The following is a 13,893-nucleotide window of genomic DNA, read 5'->3' as shown; positions in this document are numbered from 1 at the left end:
TATAATGTGTCTAAAGTATTTCTAGCCATGTTTTCTGCTCTCTGTTTTGCTGAAGAGGATTAAAAGTTTATCAGAGAAAATCCTTTGGACTAATTTTCAAAAATAAAACAAAAAGAATAAGTTGCTTGCTGAACAAGTAAAACAGACATTTCTTTCACAATTACTTTATTTAATGTTTCTTCTTACTACTGCCTTTTATTTTGCAAAATGTAATGAAAACTAGATAAAAAGAGAACACTGAACATAGAATATGAACTAAACAGTCTATAATACCTATACGAATAATCTGAAGAAATGATAAAGTGATATGAGAAAAATAATGAATTAAAAACCATGAATTAAAACAAGATGAATGGCATTGGCACAGGCACATTTTGAGAAAATCTTCAAAAATAAAATGTATTGTAACAAAATTTGAAAGGAAATAAACTCCCTAATATACATGTGTATTTATATATAATATATGCCTGTATATAGGGGCTTCCCTGGTGGCTCAGTGGTAAAGAATTCTTCTGAAATGCAGGAGACACAAGTTTCATCTCTGGATCATCAAGATTCCCTGGAGAAGAAAATGGGAACTCACTCCAGTATTCTTGCCTGGGAAATCCCATGAACAGACTGAATCCCTGGCAGGCTTCAGTCCGTGGGGTCATAAAAGAGTTGGACATACCTGAGCGACTAAACAACAAGATGTGTGTATGTATGTATATTTTACATACATGCTGGAAAGAAAATGATAATACAATGAAGTTTGCAAAAATGAATTGCTTTTGTTCTTACCTTTAAGTCTTTAATCCATCTTGAGTTGACCAGTCACAGAAGGGCATGTACTACACGATTCCATTTATATGAGGTAGCTAAAGTAACCGAAGGCTTTCCAGGTGGCTCAGTGGTAAAGAATCCGCCTAATGTAGGAGATGCAGGTTCTGTCCCTGGCTCAGGAAGGTCCCCTGGAGGAGGAAATGGCAACCCAATTCAATATTCTTGCCTGGAAAATTCCATGGACAAAGAAGTCTGGTGGGCTACAGTCTATGGGGTTGCAAAGGGTTGGATACTACTTAGCCACCAAGCACACAGTTTGAGAGTAATCAAACTCATTAAAGCAAAGGATAGAATGATTGTTTTCAGAGGCCAGGAAATAATGGAAATAGGAAATTTTTAATGAATTGAGTATAACTTTTAAGTTATGTGAGATGAAATAAGTTCTAGATATCTACTGTAAAACACAATGCCTAGAGTTAAGAATATGGTTTTTTGCACTTCAAAAATTGTTGAGTAGGTTTCATGTTGAATGTTCTTATCTCTCTCACACAAAAAGCACAAGTAAATTTTGGTGTATGTATGTGTGTGTCCTCAGTCATGTCTGACTCTTTGCGACTCCTGAATTGTAGCCCACCAGACGATGAATATGCCTTTTACCTTGATTTTGGTTTCACGAGTATATTCTTAAGTCCAATTCACCAAGTTGTATGCATTATATATGTGCAGTTTTTATATATCAATTTATAGTTCAATAAAGCTGTTAATGACAAGCGTGAACATTGACATTCTAGGAATCAGTGAACTAAGATGGACTGGAATGGGTGAATTTAACTCAGATGACAATTATATCTACTACTGTGGGCAGGAATCTCTTAGAAGAAGTGGAATCGCCATCATAGTCAACAAAAGAATCCGAAATGCAGTACTTGGATGCAATCTCAAAAATGACAGAATGATCTCTGTTCATTTCCAAGGCAAACCATTCAATATCATGGTAATTCAAGTCTATGCCCTGACCAGTAACGCCGAAGAAGCTGAAGTTGAACAGTTCTATGAAGACCTACAAGACCTTCTAGAACTAACAGCCAAAAAAGATACCCTTTTCATTATAGGGGACTGGAATGGAAAAGTAGGAAGTCAAGAAACACCTGGTATAACAGGCAAATTTGGCCTTGGAGTACAGAATGAAGCAGGGCAAAGGCTAATAGAGTTCTGCCAAGAGAACGCATTGGTCATGGCAAACACCCTCTTCCAACAACACAAGAGAAGGCTCTACACTTGGACATCACCAGATGGTCGACACCGAAATCAGATTGATTATATTCTTTGCAGCCAAAGATGGAGACGCTCTATACAGTCAGCAAAAACAAGACCGGGAGCTGACTGTGGCTTGGATCATGAACTCCTTACTGCCAAATTCAGACTGAAATTGAAGAAAATGGAGAAAACCACTAGATCATTCAGGTATGACCTAAATCAAATCACTTATGACTATACAGTGGAAGTGAGAAATAGATTTAAGGGACTAGATCTGATAGACTGTCTGATGAATTATGGATGGAGGTTTGTGACATTATACAAGAGACAAGGATCAAGACCATCCCCAAGAAAAAGAAACGCAAAAAAGCAAAATGGATGTCTGAGGAGGCCTTACAAGTAGCTGTGAAAAGACGGGAAGCAAAAAGCAAAGGAGAAAAGGAAAGATATACCCATTTGAATGCAGAGTTCCAAAGAATAGCAAGGAGAGATAAGAAAGCCTTCCTCAGCAATCAATGCAAAGAAATAGAGGAAAACAACAGAATGGGAAAAACTAGAGATCTCTTCAAGAAAATTAGAGATACCAAGGGAACATTTCATGCAAAGATGGGCACAATAAAGGACAGAAATGGTAGGGACCTAACAGAAACAGAAGATAATAAGAAGAGGTGGCAAGAATACACGGAGGAACTGTACAAAAAAGATCTTCACGAACCAGAAAATCACGATGGTGTGATCACTCACCTAGAGCCAGTCATCCTGGAATGTGAAGTCAAGGGGGCCTTAGGAAGCATCACTATGGACAAAGCTAGTGGAGGTGATGGAATTTCAGTTGAGCTATTTCAAATCCTCAAAGATGATGCTGTGAAAGTGTTGCACTCAATATGCCAGCAAATATGGAAAACTCAGCAGTGGCCACAGGACTGGAAAAGGTCAGTGTTCATTCCAACCCCAAAGAAAGGCAATGCCAAAGAATGCTCAAACTACTTCACAATTGCACTCATCTCACACGCTAGTAAAGTAATGCTTAAAATTCTCCAAGCCAGGCTTCAGCAATATATGAATCGTAAACTTCGAGATGTTCAAACTGGTTTTAGAAAAGGCAGAGGAACCGGAGATCAAATTGCCAACATCCGTTGGATCATCGAAAAAGCAAGAGAGTTCCAGAAAAACATCTTCTGCTTTATTGACTATGCCAAAACCTTCGCCTGTGTGGATCACAATAAATTGTGGAAAAATTCTGAAAGCAGTCGGCATACCAGACCACCTGACCTGCCTCTTGAGAAACCTGTATGCAGATCAGGAAGCAACAGTTATCTCTGGACATGGAACAACAGACTGGTTCCAAATAGGAAAAGGAGTACATCAAGGCTGTATATTATTACCCTGCTTATTAACTTATATGCAGAGTACATCATGAGAAATGCTGGGCTGGATGAAGCACAAGCTTGAATCAAGATTGCCGGGAGAAATATCAATAACCTCAGATATGCAGATGACACCACCCTTATGGCAGAAATTGAAGAAGAACTAATGAGCCTCTTGATGAAAGTGAAAGAGGAGAGTGAAAATCTCAGCTTGAAGCTCAACATTCAGAAAACTATGATCGTGGCATCTGGTCCCATCACTTCATGGCAGATAGATGGGGAAACAGTGGAAACAGTAGCTGACTGTATTTTTCTGGGCTCCAGAATCACTGCAGATAATGATTGCAGCAATAAAATTGAAAGACACTTACTCCCTGGAAGAAAAGTTATGACCAACCTAGACAGCATATTAAAAATCAGAGACATTACTTTGCCAGTAAAGGTCCATCTAGTCAAGGCTATGGTTTTTCCAGTGGTCAAGTATGGATGTGAGAGTTGGACTATAAAGAAAGCTGAGCACCGAAGAATTGATGCTTTTGAACTGTGGTGTTGGAGAAGACTCTTGAGAGTCCCTTGGACTGCAAGGAGATTCAACTAGTCCATCCTAAAGGAAATCAGTCCTGAATATTCATTGGAAAGACTGATGCTGAAGCTGAAACTCCAATACTTTGGTCACCTGATGCGAAGAACCAACTCATTGGAAAAGACCCTGATGCTGGAAAGACTGAGGGAAGGAGGAGGAGGGGACAGCAGAGGATGAGATGGTTGGATGGCATCATTGACTTGATGGACGTGGGTTTGGGCGGACTCTGGGAGTTGGTGATGGACAGGGAGGCCTGGCATGCTTGGTTCATGGGGTCACAAAAAGTTGGACATGACTGAGCAACTGAACTGAACTGAAATCTGTTAAAAATTAAATAAATGAATATCTTCTGTATGTATGAATAAGTAGCATAGCAAAAATGTAATCTTGTATATATAAAGAAAATATTAAAAAAATTAAATGCTGCAGAACTCTGTCCAAGGAAAGCCAGATGAATCCAAAAGAGTGATAGTTAGGAAGAATGTTTGAAAAGCAGCAAAAAAGAATACTTCAGCTTATATGTCATTTCTGTGTCAACAGAGAGTATTAAAACCTTGTCAATACATGACACTCCTTTTTAATTAATGATGTAATTGGTTTGGGACCCCAAGGATCTACGAATCTTGGAAGCCCCTTGCTTATTTTATTATGACACAGGATTGAGAACTATGACTTAGAGCTGTGGTCAGCAAATTATAGCCCTGTTGCCAAACCTGGCTAGCCACCTCTTTTTTTTTTTTTATCAAGGTTTGATATAATTAAAAGGTTGAGTAAAAAGTAATATTTATGATGTGAAATTTAAATAATTTTCAAATATAAGGACAGTAGTTAAATTTCAATAAATAAATTCTTACTGGAAAACAGCCATGAAATTCATTAACTTATTGTCAAAATCTACTTTTCACTACAATGACAGAGGTGTATAGCTGTGGTAAAGATACGGATGCCAAACCAAAACATTTAATTTAATTTAAAGAACTAGATATCAATCTAGTTCTTTAAAAACATATTAATCTAGTTCTTTAAAAATAAAAATTTCCAAAGCCTGAGTTAGAGGGTAAAAATGGCTCCATGTTCTTGTTTTCTAGAGCTGGATGGGGATCTGGAGTCTGGGACTGTAATATGTGGTCCCATCCTCTGAAATCTGAGTAAAAGCAGACATGCCTTCAAAGTTCTGCTGGCTGCAGTCCACATCACAGCTTCTGTGGGATTCCCATCTGTGGGCCAGTAGGTGGAATCATCCTAGCCTACCAGAACTGGAGATGCACCCCTCCTCCCCTCTTTGAAAACATTCTGTCCTTATAAGCCCTTGTACTCTAGGTCAATAGCGGGAGCAGCAGTCTTGAGGCTCTCTCAACTGCCTTCCAAGTCACTCTTCTATTGTTTTGGAAAATAGTTCCGATTTCTGTTGAGATGGCTGATCCACGTTAATCTTTCTATCAAGCAGTAGCTTGAACATACCCATAGTGGTCTCATTTTTTCCATATGGATAGGCTGAGAATTTTCCAAATCTTTAAGTTCTGCTTCCCTTTTGCTCAGCAACTTCATCTTTAAGTCATTTCTCTTTTCTCATTTCTTACTATAAGCAGTCAGGAGGAGCCAAGTCACAGCTTTTACTCTTTGCTTAGAGATCTCAGCAAAAGATACAATTTCGTCACTTGTGCACAAGTCCTACCTTCCACAAATACTAGAATATGAACACAATTCAATCAAGTTCTTTGCCGTTTTACAACAAGGGTGACTTTTTTTTTCCAGTTTCAAATAGCATGCTCACTATTTCCCTCTGCCTACACAGTGGGAGACTCGGGTTCGAGTCCTGTGTTGGAAAGATCCTTGGAGGAGTAAATGGCTACCCACTCCAGCATCTTGCCTGGAGAATTCCATGGACAGAGGAGCCTGGTGGGTTACAAAGAGTCAGACACAACTGAGCAACTAATACTTTATTTTCATCTGAGATCTCATCAATATGGGCCTTTATGGCACACACTGCTACCAACATTCTGTTTGTGATTACTTCGTAACTGTTATTTTTGAGAAGACTGAGTTTTCTCTACAGCTCAACTTTTTCTTTCTGAGCTTTTAACAGAATCACTTTTACCTGGCTGTTCAAAGTTCATAGCAAAGTAGACTTTTCTAGCCTGTACCTCAAAACTCTTCCAGCTTCTACCCATCACCCAGTTCCAAAGCCACTTCCACATTTTCAGTTACTTTTTACAGCAAAACCTACTTCTAGCAGCACTACTGTCTTGCCTTTTCAGGTGGCTGTAACACAAATACCTCAGGATGGATGACTTGCAAGACACAGAGATTTATCTCTCACAGTTCTGGGAAGTCTAAGATGAAAAGCTGGCACATCTTGATTCAATGTCTGGTTAAGGCACACTTCTTAGTTCATAAATGGCCAACTTCTTGCTATGCCTTCACACGGCAGGATGAGTGAAGAAGCTCACTGAAGTCTTTTATATAAGGAACTAATTTCCTTCATGGGAGACTTCACATGAACTCCTCCCACCTCACCCCGCTCCAAATACTATCAAATCAGGAGTTAGGGTTTTAGCATAAAAATTCGAACAGGAGACGAAAATTTAGTCTATGGAAACTACCATTGGCTAAATGAACTTGTGACCATTTTTAAAAAACTATTATTCTATCTGCCTGCCTGGGATGAGAACCCGATGCAGAATATTTGTGCTCAAGTCCTGCAACTTAAGTTTTGAAAGTGGTTAGTGCTAACCAGAACTAGAAGCTATCTGTCCATAGACATTGTAAGAATTCCGATATTTCTTTAAAATTAAAAAAATATATATAAATGAATAATATTGAAATAAAATATTTTTAAAAAGTTATCTGTCATTTAAGGTAAAAATCTTTTCCCCTAGAGTACTTAAATCTTCTAGACATTTATCACTTAACTTGGATTATTTATGATTTCAAACCTTATTATCTAGTATGTGCTGCAACTAACATTTTCATAAGGACAAATTTTTAATACATAAATACATATTCTATTTGCACAAAAGTCTAAAACTATTCTGAGAGAGGCAATTTACAGCTTTTTAAATGTAAAGGAACACAATTATTATTTCACTACTTTAACAGATAAAGATGCTGGCTTGTTCAAAGTTACTGAAAGTTTTATAAAAGAACATTATACCTAGTAATTGCTATTATCATTCCATAAACCTCAGAAAAGAGTATTTCCATAAAAAAGGAAGCCATTATATTCACTAAATTTTTTGCAGCCAGAGATGTATATCATTGCTTATTTTGCATTATGGAGATAAAAACACATAACAGCATATGAAGGAAATAGCATGTCAGTGACAGTTGATTATTAGATATGTATTGTTTCAAGTACCTTTTAGCTAACATTGAACATTAAAGTTATTTAGATAAATTAAGGTATTTATGTATGCATCAATATTTTAATATCTTACATATTCAAAATTAGTAGAAACTAACATCTTCATGTTTTCTAAATTGTGCAGATTTTTTTAGTCTTAGCTTACTTTATTGTGACCTATTTATTTCCATGCAAAATATTAAAAATGATATTTCAGGTATTGTGTAAATTACTTTCTGAACATTTGTATGAAACCAAAGTAATAAAAGGGGAAACAGTTCTCTGGTTATTTACCAAACATATAGCTGATGAGTTGTTTTACTCCATAGATTAGGTCTTGCCTGAGTCAAACTCTGCTAAAATCACCCTGAAAAAGCAGAGGGGCCACTTGCAGTGGGCACTTCCATTAAATTTTGAATCGGATGTCAAGAGTGGTGATAGATTACAGGGCAGGGCTCTCAGGAAGGTCTCAAATGTCTTGAGAGAGCCAAGGAAGGAGGCTGGCTCAGGGGTTTTTACTGTGGTTGAGATGGGACAGGGCTGAGGTGGAGGCCTGTGTCATTTGAATTTCCTGCAGGTGTCAAAGGAAAGAGCACTGAGGCTTTCTTATTAGTTTGCCCAGATGTGGGCACCAGGAATACGGGAGGGTGATACTTAAAAGTCGTTAGCAGGTAGACATCAAAAAATGGAGCCAGACTCTTGCTTGGTCACTCATCTGCAAAGAGCTGTGCCTGATATTGTGGATAATCCCCCAATGGAAGCAAAGACATTTCATAAAAATAAAACCATTTCAATAGTGTACAGTTTCATTAATAAATGAGGAAGACAGTATTAGAAGGTTCAGAATAGTAGTAATGCTTAACATTTTTATAATATTTTGTTTTCCCTGAAGTACTTTTATATTAAAATCATATTATACTTCAGATTTCTTAGGGTATATCATTACTCATATTTCAGAGTATTATCAAATATCATCTGCTTCAACAAAGTAGCTTCCTAATGTACTAACTGAAGTAGAAATACATTTCTTTTTTCTTGAGATGTTCTTGATTTGTAGCCCAATTTAGTCTCAATTTACATTTTATTTTTCATCTCTAAAGATAATATGGTAGTGAGAAAAAATGGGTTTTATAATGGAGACCTGGAAATATGAAATATGGTACCACAATGCTAAAATAGTGGAGGACTAATTAAGTTACTTATATATTAAATTTAATTAGCTCCACTCAGAAAATAATCAAACATAACTCAAAAGAATTTTGACTTAGATAAAATTTTATGCTGGCTCAACAGTAAGAATTGATGCTTTTGAATTGTGGTGCTGGAGAAAACTCTTGAGAATCCCTTGGACTGCTAGGATAAAAAAAAAAAAAATCAACCATACACAAATAAACCCTGAATATTCATAGAAACAAATGTTGCTGAAGCTGAAACTCCGATACTTTAGCCACCTCATGTGAAGAGCCAACTAAATGGAAAAGACTCTGGTGTCTGGAAAGACTGAAGGCAGGAGGAGAAGGGGACAGACGAGGATGAGATAGTACAGCAACATAAGGAAAAATATTTGGCACTTTACTAGCTAATCCTATTGCTAAAGAAAACATTTGATATACAAGGTGAGTAACAGAAGTTGATTATATTTTAATACTATTGCTAGTAATAAGGAAGAGAGCATAGGCCAGGTCTGGAAACTGAAATAAAGGGTGGGAGAGGTTTAAGAGCTGTGGTGGAGCGATCATCTGTGTTTGCTAATTGGCTTTATCCAAATAAAAAATAAGTTTTCTGCTATCTTCATGATAGGTACCCGAAAAGGCATTTCATAGTCTAGAGCAAGGCTCCCCTGAATTTACAATCCTTTCCTTCCACAGAGACTGAAAGTTAAGGCACTATTTCCCTTGAGGATTACATTTCAAAGGATGGCTCCAGGGTTCTTGAAAAAACACAATTATGAGTTATAAAACTGGTAAGAAGGTTTTAAAAAGAGTTAAATCTCCTAAGGGCAGAGAAAGAACTTGCAAGTTTTCTAAAGTAAAGATTTAGGAAAAATGGGATCGGGGTCCTAGAGTCAGGTAGAAGCCTGTATAAAATTTGGCCAAGCTGAAGGGATTGTTAAAAAGCTTTATGGTCATTATTCATTAAAGGACAATACATGTCGTGTAGGCACAATTCTTTTTCTGCAAAAGAAATTCTACTTTAAGGACAGAAAAATTTCTATCATTTTACAAAATCATAGCAACTTCTTGGTTTCCAACCAGTCTTAATGATTTTATACAATCCAACTGACCCCATAATGTTTCATTCATTTCACTGGTATCTATGTGTCACATTGTTTAATCTGTCTCTCCCACTGCATAGTGAACTATATAAGGTTAGTGACTGTATCTATCTATACTAGAAACATAAATGATGTTTCCTAAAGCTGAATCAGTAAGAATCTAGTGGACTCTAAAAGTATGCCAAATGATAATCTTTCTTAAATAACTAAGAATCCCATATATGGCTGATAATGCTGAGATTATTAAGAAATCTTTCATTTTGCTAGTGCCTGAACTTGCTGACCAACTTTATTACATGCATTTGACTTTATAAACAGAGATTACAATATTTTTATTGTTACTGTTTAGAGCTTTATCAAATATATGCTATTAATTCTTCAAAATGTAGGTGACAAATTCTTTGAATTTTTATTATTTTATACTTAAGTACCATTTAGTTTTTAGAAAAAATCTGACAATTCATTGTAAAGTTTTCTTGGTATTGCAAATAAAAAATATATAAACCATATGTAAAATATTTTAATATTATACAGTTAGCCTTCTGTATTGGCAGATTCTGCATCTGCACTTTCAACCAACCATGGATGAAAAAAAAAATTTCTTTTTAATTTCAGAAAGTTCCAAAAAGCAAAATGAGATGATTTAAAGTATATGGGAGAGTAGGTGTAGGTTATATGCATGTATTATGACATTTTATATGAGAGACTAAAGCTTTAGTGGTTTTGGTATCCATGGGAGGTCCTGGACCCAATGCCCTAAATACACTGTGGAATGACTGTATTGTTTAATTTTTTACAGTTTACTATTTTTCCATGGGAAGGAGCAGAATCTAAGTGCAAAGAGAGAGAGAGGGAAAAAAAAAAAAGAATATGTTGTTCAGTAAGATAAATTTTAAAATACAAAATAAGTTTCTTTTAAAACTCAAATTCACATAGCATTTATTTAAGATGTGGATTATGCATTCTGGTATCAACCTTAGAACCAATTAAATTACATGAACCCCATTATATGTTTTCCTCAGAGACTTTAAGATCAATGTTCCATCCATAGCCCATTAAGGATAAATGTTTTACACATCTTTTTCAGTAACTGTGTTGGTGGCTGAAGCATGTAAAAATTTTACCACAGGGAGTTTTAAAAGAAATGGAAAAAATACATCTACAAAGAAATATTTCAAGGGAAATTTCCTACAAACTGGACTCTTCTACTATCACGTTTTTTTCTTTCCCCACAAAAGTTATGGGTTCATATATTTAAAAAGTGATACAATTTAGGGAATATTAATAATATAATCTAGAAGATAACCAAAATTGTTAAATTTAAAATTACCAATAGTTGTGTTAAGCAATGTAAGTTAAATTTACTTTTTAATATCTTGAAATTGCCAAGATTTTTGATGAAATTTATATTTTAGAGTATTTCTTACTATATTCTCTCTTTCCTTTTGTTCATTTGTGTCAGAACTTCTCCCATCCACATATTTTGATTGTCTTCAATTTTAAGATGTGCTGGTCACAATAATTTTTTTCTCATTTGTTGAAGCCTACTCTAGTAAATATCAGTAGCCCAATGTTATGGATAATAATATATCTTTTATAAATACATTATCAACCATAGTGTTTTCTTGAGAGTCTACAAATGAAGAATTTTATTTCACAAATGTGTGACTATACAGCCTATATATTGGGATATATAGACTATACAATATCTATTTCACGAATAATTTAACTTTCTTTCTAAAATGCTTTAAGTACTTTATGGATATTTGTTCAGTACACAAATCAAGAAACACAATCAAAATGCAAAATATGTCTGAGTGTTGTGAAAACTTATATATAAGTATTTCTATGACATAATTGTGATACAATTAAAATACAAAATATTCACATAAGGTTATGTAGCGTACACTATTTTAAATGGAATAGTTGAGAGAAGAGTTTTCTGGAACTAGGTATATACAATTGAGAGGACAGTCTTTAGAACAAGTTATATAAAATACTAATAATTGGCCAGTGCCTAGAAAAATAAAAGATCTAGGAAAGATAATCAGAAGAATGGAAGTGGTAGAGTCAGAAAGAACACGTTTCTGGAAAGCGCTGAGGAGATAGGCAGTCTAAGTTCATTCAGAAGTGCAGGAAAGCTTAGCTAGAATTTGCCAAAAAAATCAATGCAGTTTGGCATATGTGTTAAGAAGATAATTAAAAACATGTGCAATTTTCTACCTCCATATTTCCTAAATTATATTCAAAGAACTGGTTCTTGAAGCATTTATAGAGGTTCTGTGACTAGAAGTGTTTTATATTCTGTTTAAACACAATGTTTACAAAATGAACAGGATTTTAATATAGAGAAATTCTCTGATGTTTCGCATGTAAGTATAATACATTGCAGTTTAGTAAATGGGGGCTGCTGTAGGCAGTATATAAAAGTGATCTGACCTTAAATCATCAATGGGGCAGGGTATACACAATACATAACTTTGGGGACATGCTCCAAATATAAATATTTTTGCGTGTTTTTTATTGGAACAGATAAAATAATTTACTGAGAAAATAGTGAGTGATGGATGATATTTGTCAAATAGTTTTATTCTAAGACCAAAAATCTTTTTATCCTGTAATTATATAGAAGGCCCATTTATAGCATATGAGGTTCACAATGTAATAATAAAACAATGAAACCAGAATAAATTCTTAAGTTATAACTAACACTGAAATGTTCTATTAATCTCTATAATGCTTTTCATCTGTTTCCATTCATACCCATCTTCTATCCATTGTGGGATGTAATAACTTTTTTTGTATACAGAACATTTAACATTATTTCTAGTTATATATCTCATTAAAAATAAAATATATCTCATTAATTGTTGACACCTTGCAGGGTAGTAGAACTAAATATCATTTATCTAACTTGAAATATAAAGAAATAAGCATAAATGTGGAGGAACTACCAATGTCACTAAAATTTCAATGTAACTGTATAGCATATTTTTATTCTATTGTGGTCTGATTTGGGGGCACCTATTTTATTAGATATTCTGTGGACACATTTTAAAATCCTTCAAAAATATTATATTTTGTATTAGGTCTATGTAATATTCATGTGTGCTTTTTTGTTTCTGACAAGCAGTTTACTTCTAACCTAGAGACATTTATCTGAGTTTTAAATATTAAAGGTTATTCCACATTAGTGCACTGAAGCAGATGTATAAGAAAAATTTAGTCCTGCATCTGGACGCTCAGCTTCAATCCAATGAATATTATGCAAACAACCTAACAATGCTCTGTCAAAGAAGCTGGTTCATTCAAGTTTCATACTGGATATTAGCCCACAGACTTTTTGGCTATTCAAGCTATTCCTTCTGCTTTATTTTTCTACATTATAATTTTAAGTCTCATGAACCATTTATTTTTCCTTCGTTAATAAAATATACTGTATATATTTCATTTAGGCAGCTAGTTTATGTTGAAAATTTTGAATTAGTAAGTGCATAAGTAAATATAACAGATGAAAGTAATATGAAATCTATAGTTATTTCAAATTTTCTTTATAATACCATTTTCTCTTTATAAACAAATAGTTTTTTGATCTGTATTTTTCATACTTTATAGTAGCAAGCCCCACAAATTTTAAAAAATACCATTGGACCAAACCTCATAATTAGACTAAGTAGCTGTCTATGCAAAATCATCTGAAAAAGTATTTTCAAGTCTCCAGAAAACATTCATGCTAATTATGAAATAGCTATTAAAATGAAACACAAGTAGAATTAAAGACTGATTAGAAAGCTGAGTCATGTTTAACCTTATATTCTATAAGACATATATAGTCACAGAAATTTATGTAATGTCTTGAATATAAAGCTATATTTAAATTTGTGATAAGGCATTATCATTTTATTGATATCATGGAATTACCGTAAATGTTGGCATAAAAATAAAAATTTTAAGCCATCAAGTTAATAATCAGGATATATTTCTAATAACAATTGTAGCTTAATGTAAGCATGTTTAGTGGGAAATTAAATTTAGGGGGAAACTAGTAATATATTTAACCACACATTTCTGTGCAGCATTTATACTCTGAAGGATGCTTTTTAGTCACTGTGCATTTTATGTCTAGGTAAAAAATTTCTAATTGACTCAGCTACAATAAATGCTGTTCATTTATTTTATACTTCTGGTGGAGCATAGGTAAAAAACCTGTTGTGTCTTGTCCCTTCTGTTTCAATATTGACTTTCTCCAATTATTATAATATATATTACTGAAATTTTCCACATGTGGGTAGGCACAGTTTGTCCT

The sequence above is a fragment of the Dama dama genome, chromosome 13, assembly GCF_033118175.1.
Source record: "Dama dama isolate Ldn47 chromosome 13, ASM3311817v1, whole genome shotgun sequence".
In the NCBI taxonomy this organism is placed as follows: Eukaryota; Metazoa; Chordata; class Mammalia; order Artiodactyla; family Cervidae; genus Dama; species Dama dama.
The sequence above is the reverse complement of the archived record's forward strand: the minus strand, read 5'-3'. Positions refer to the sequence as shown.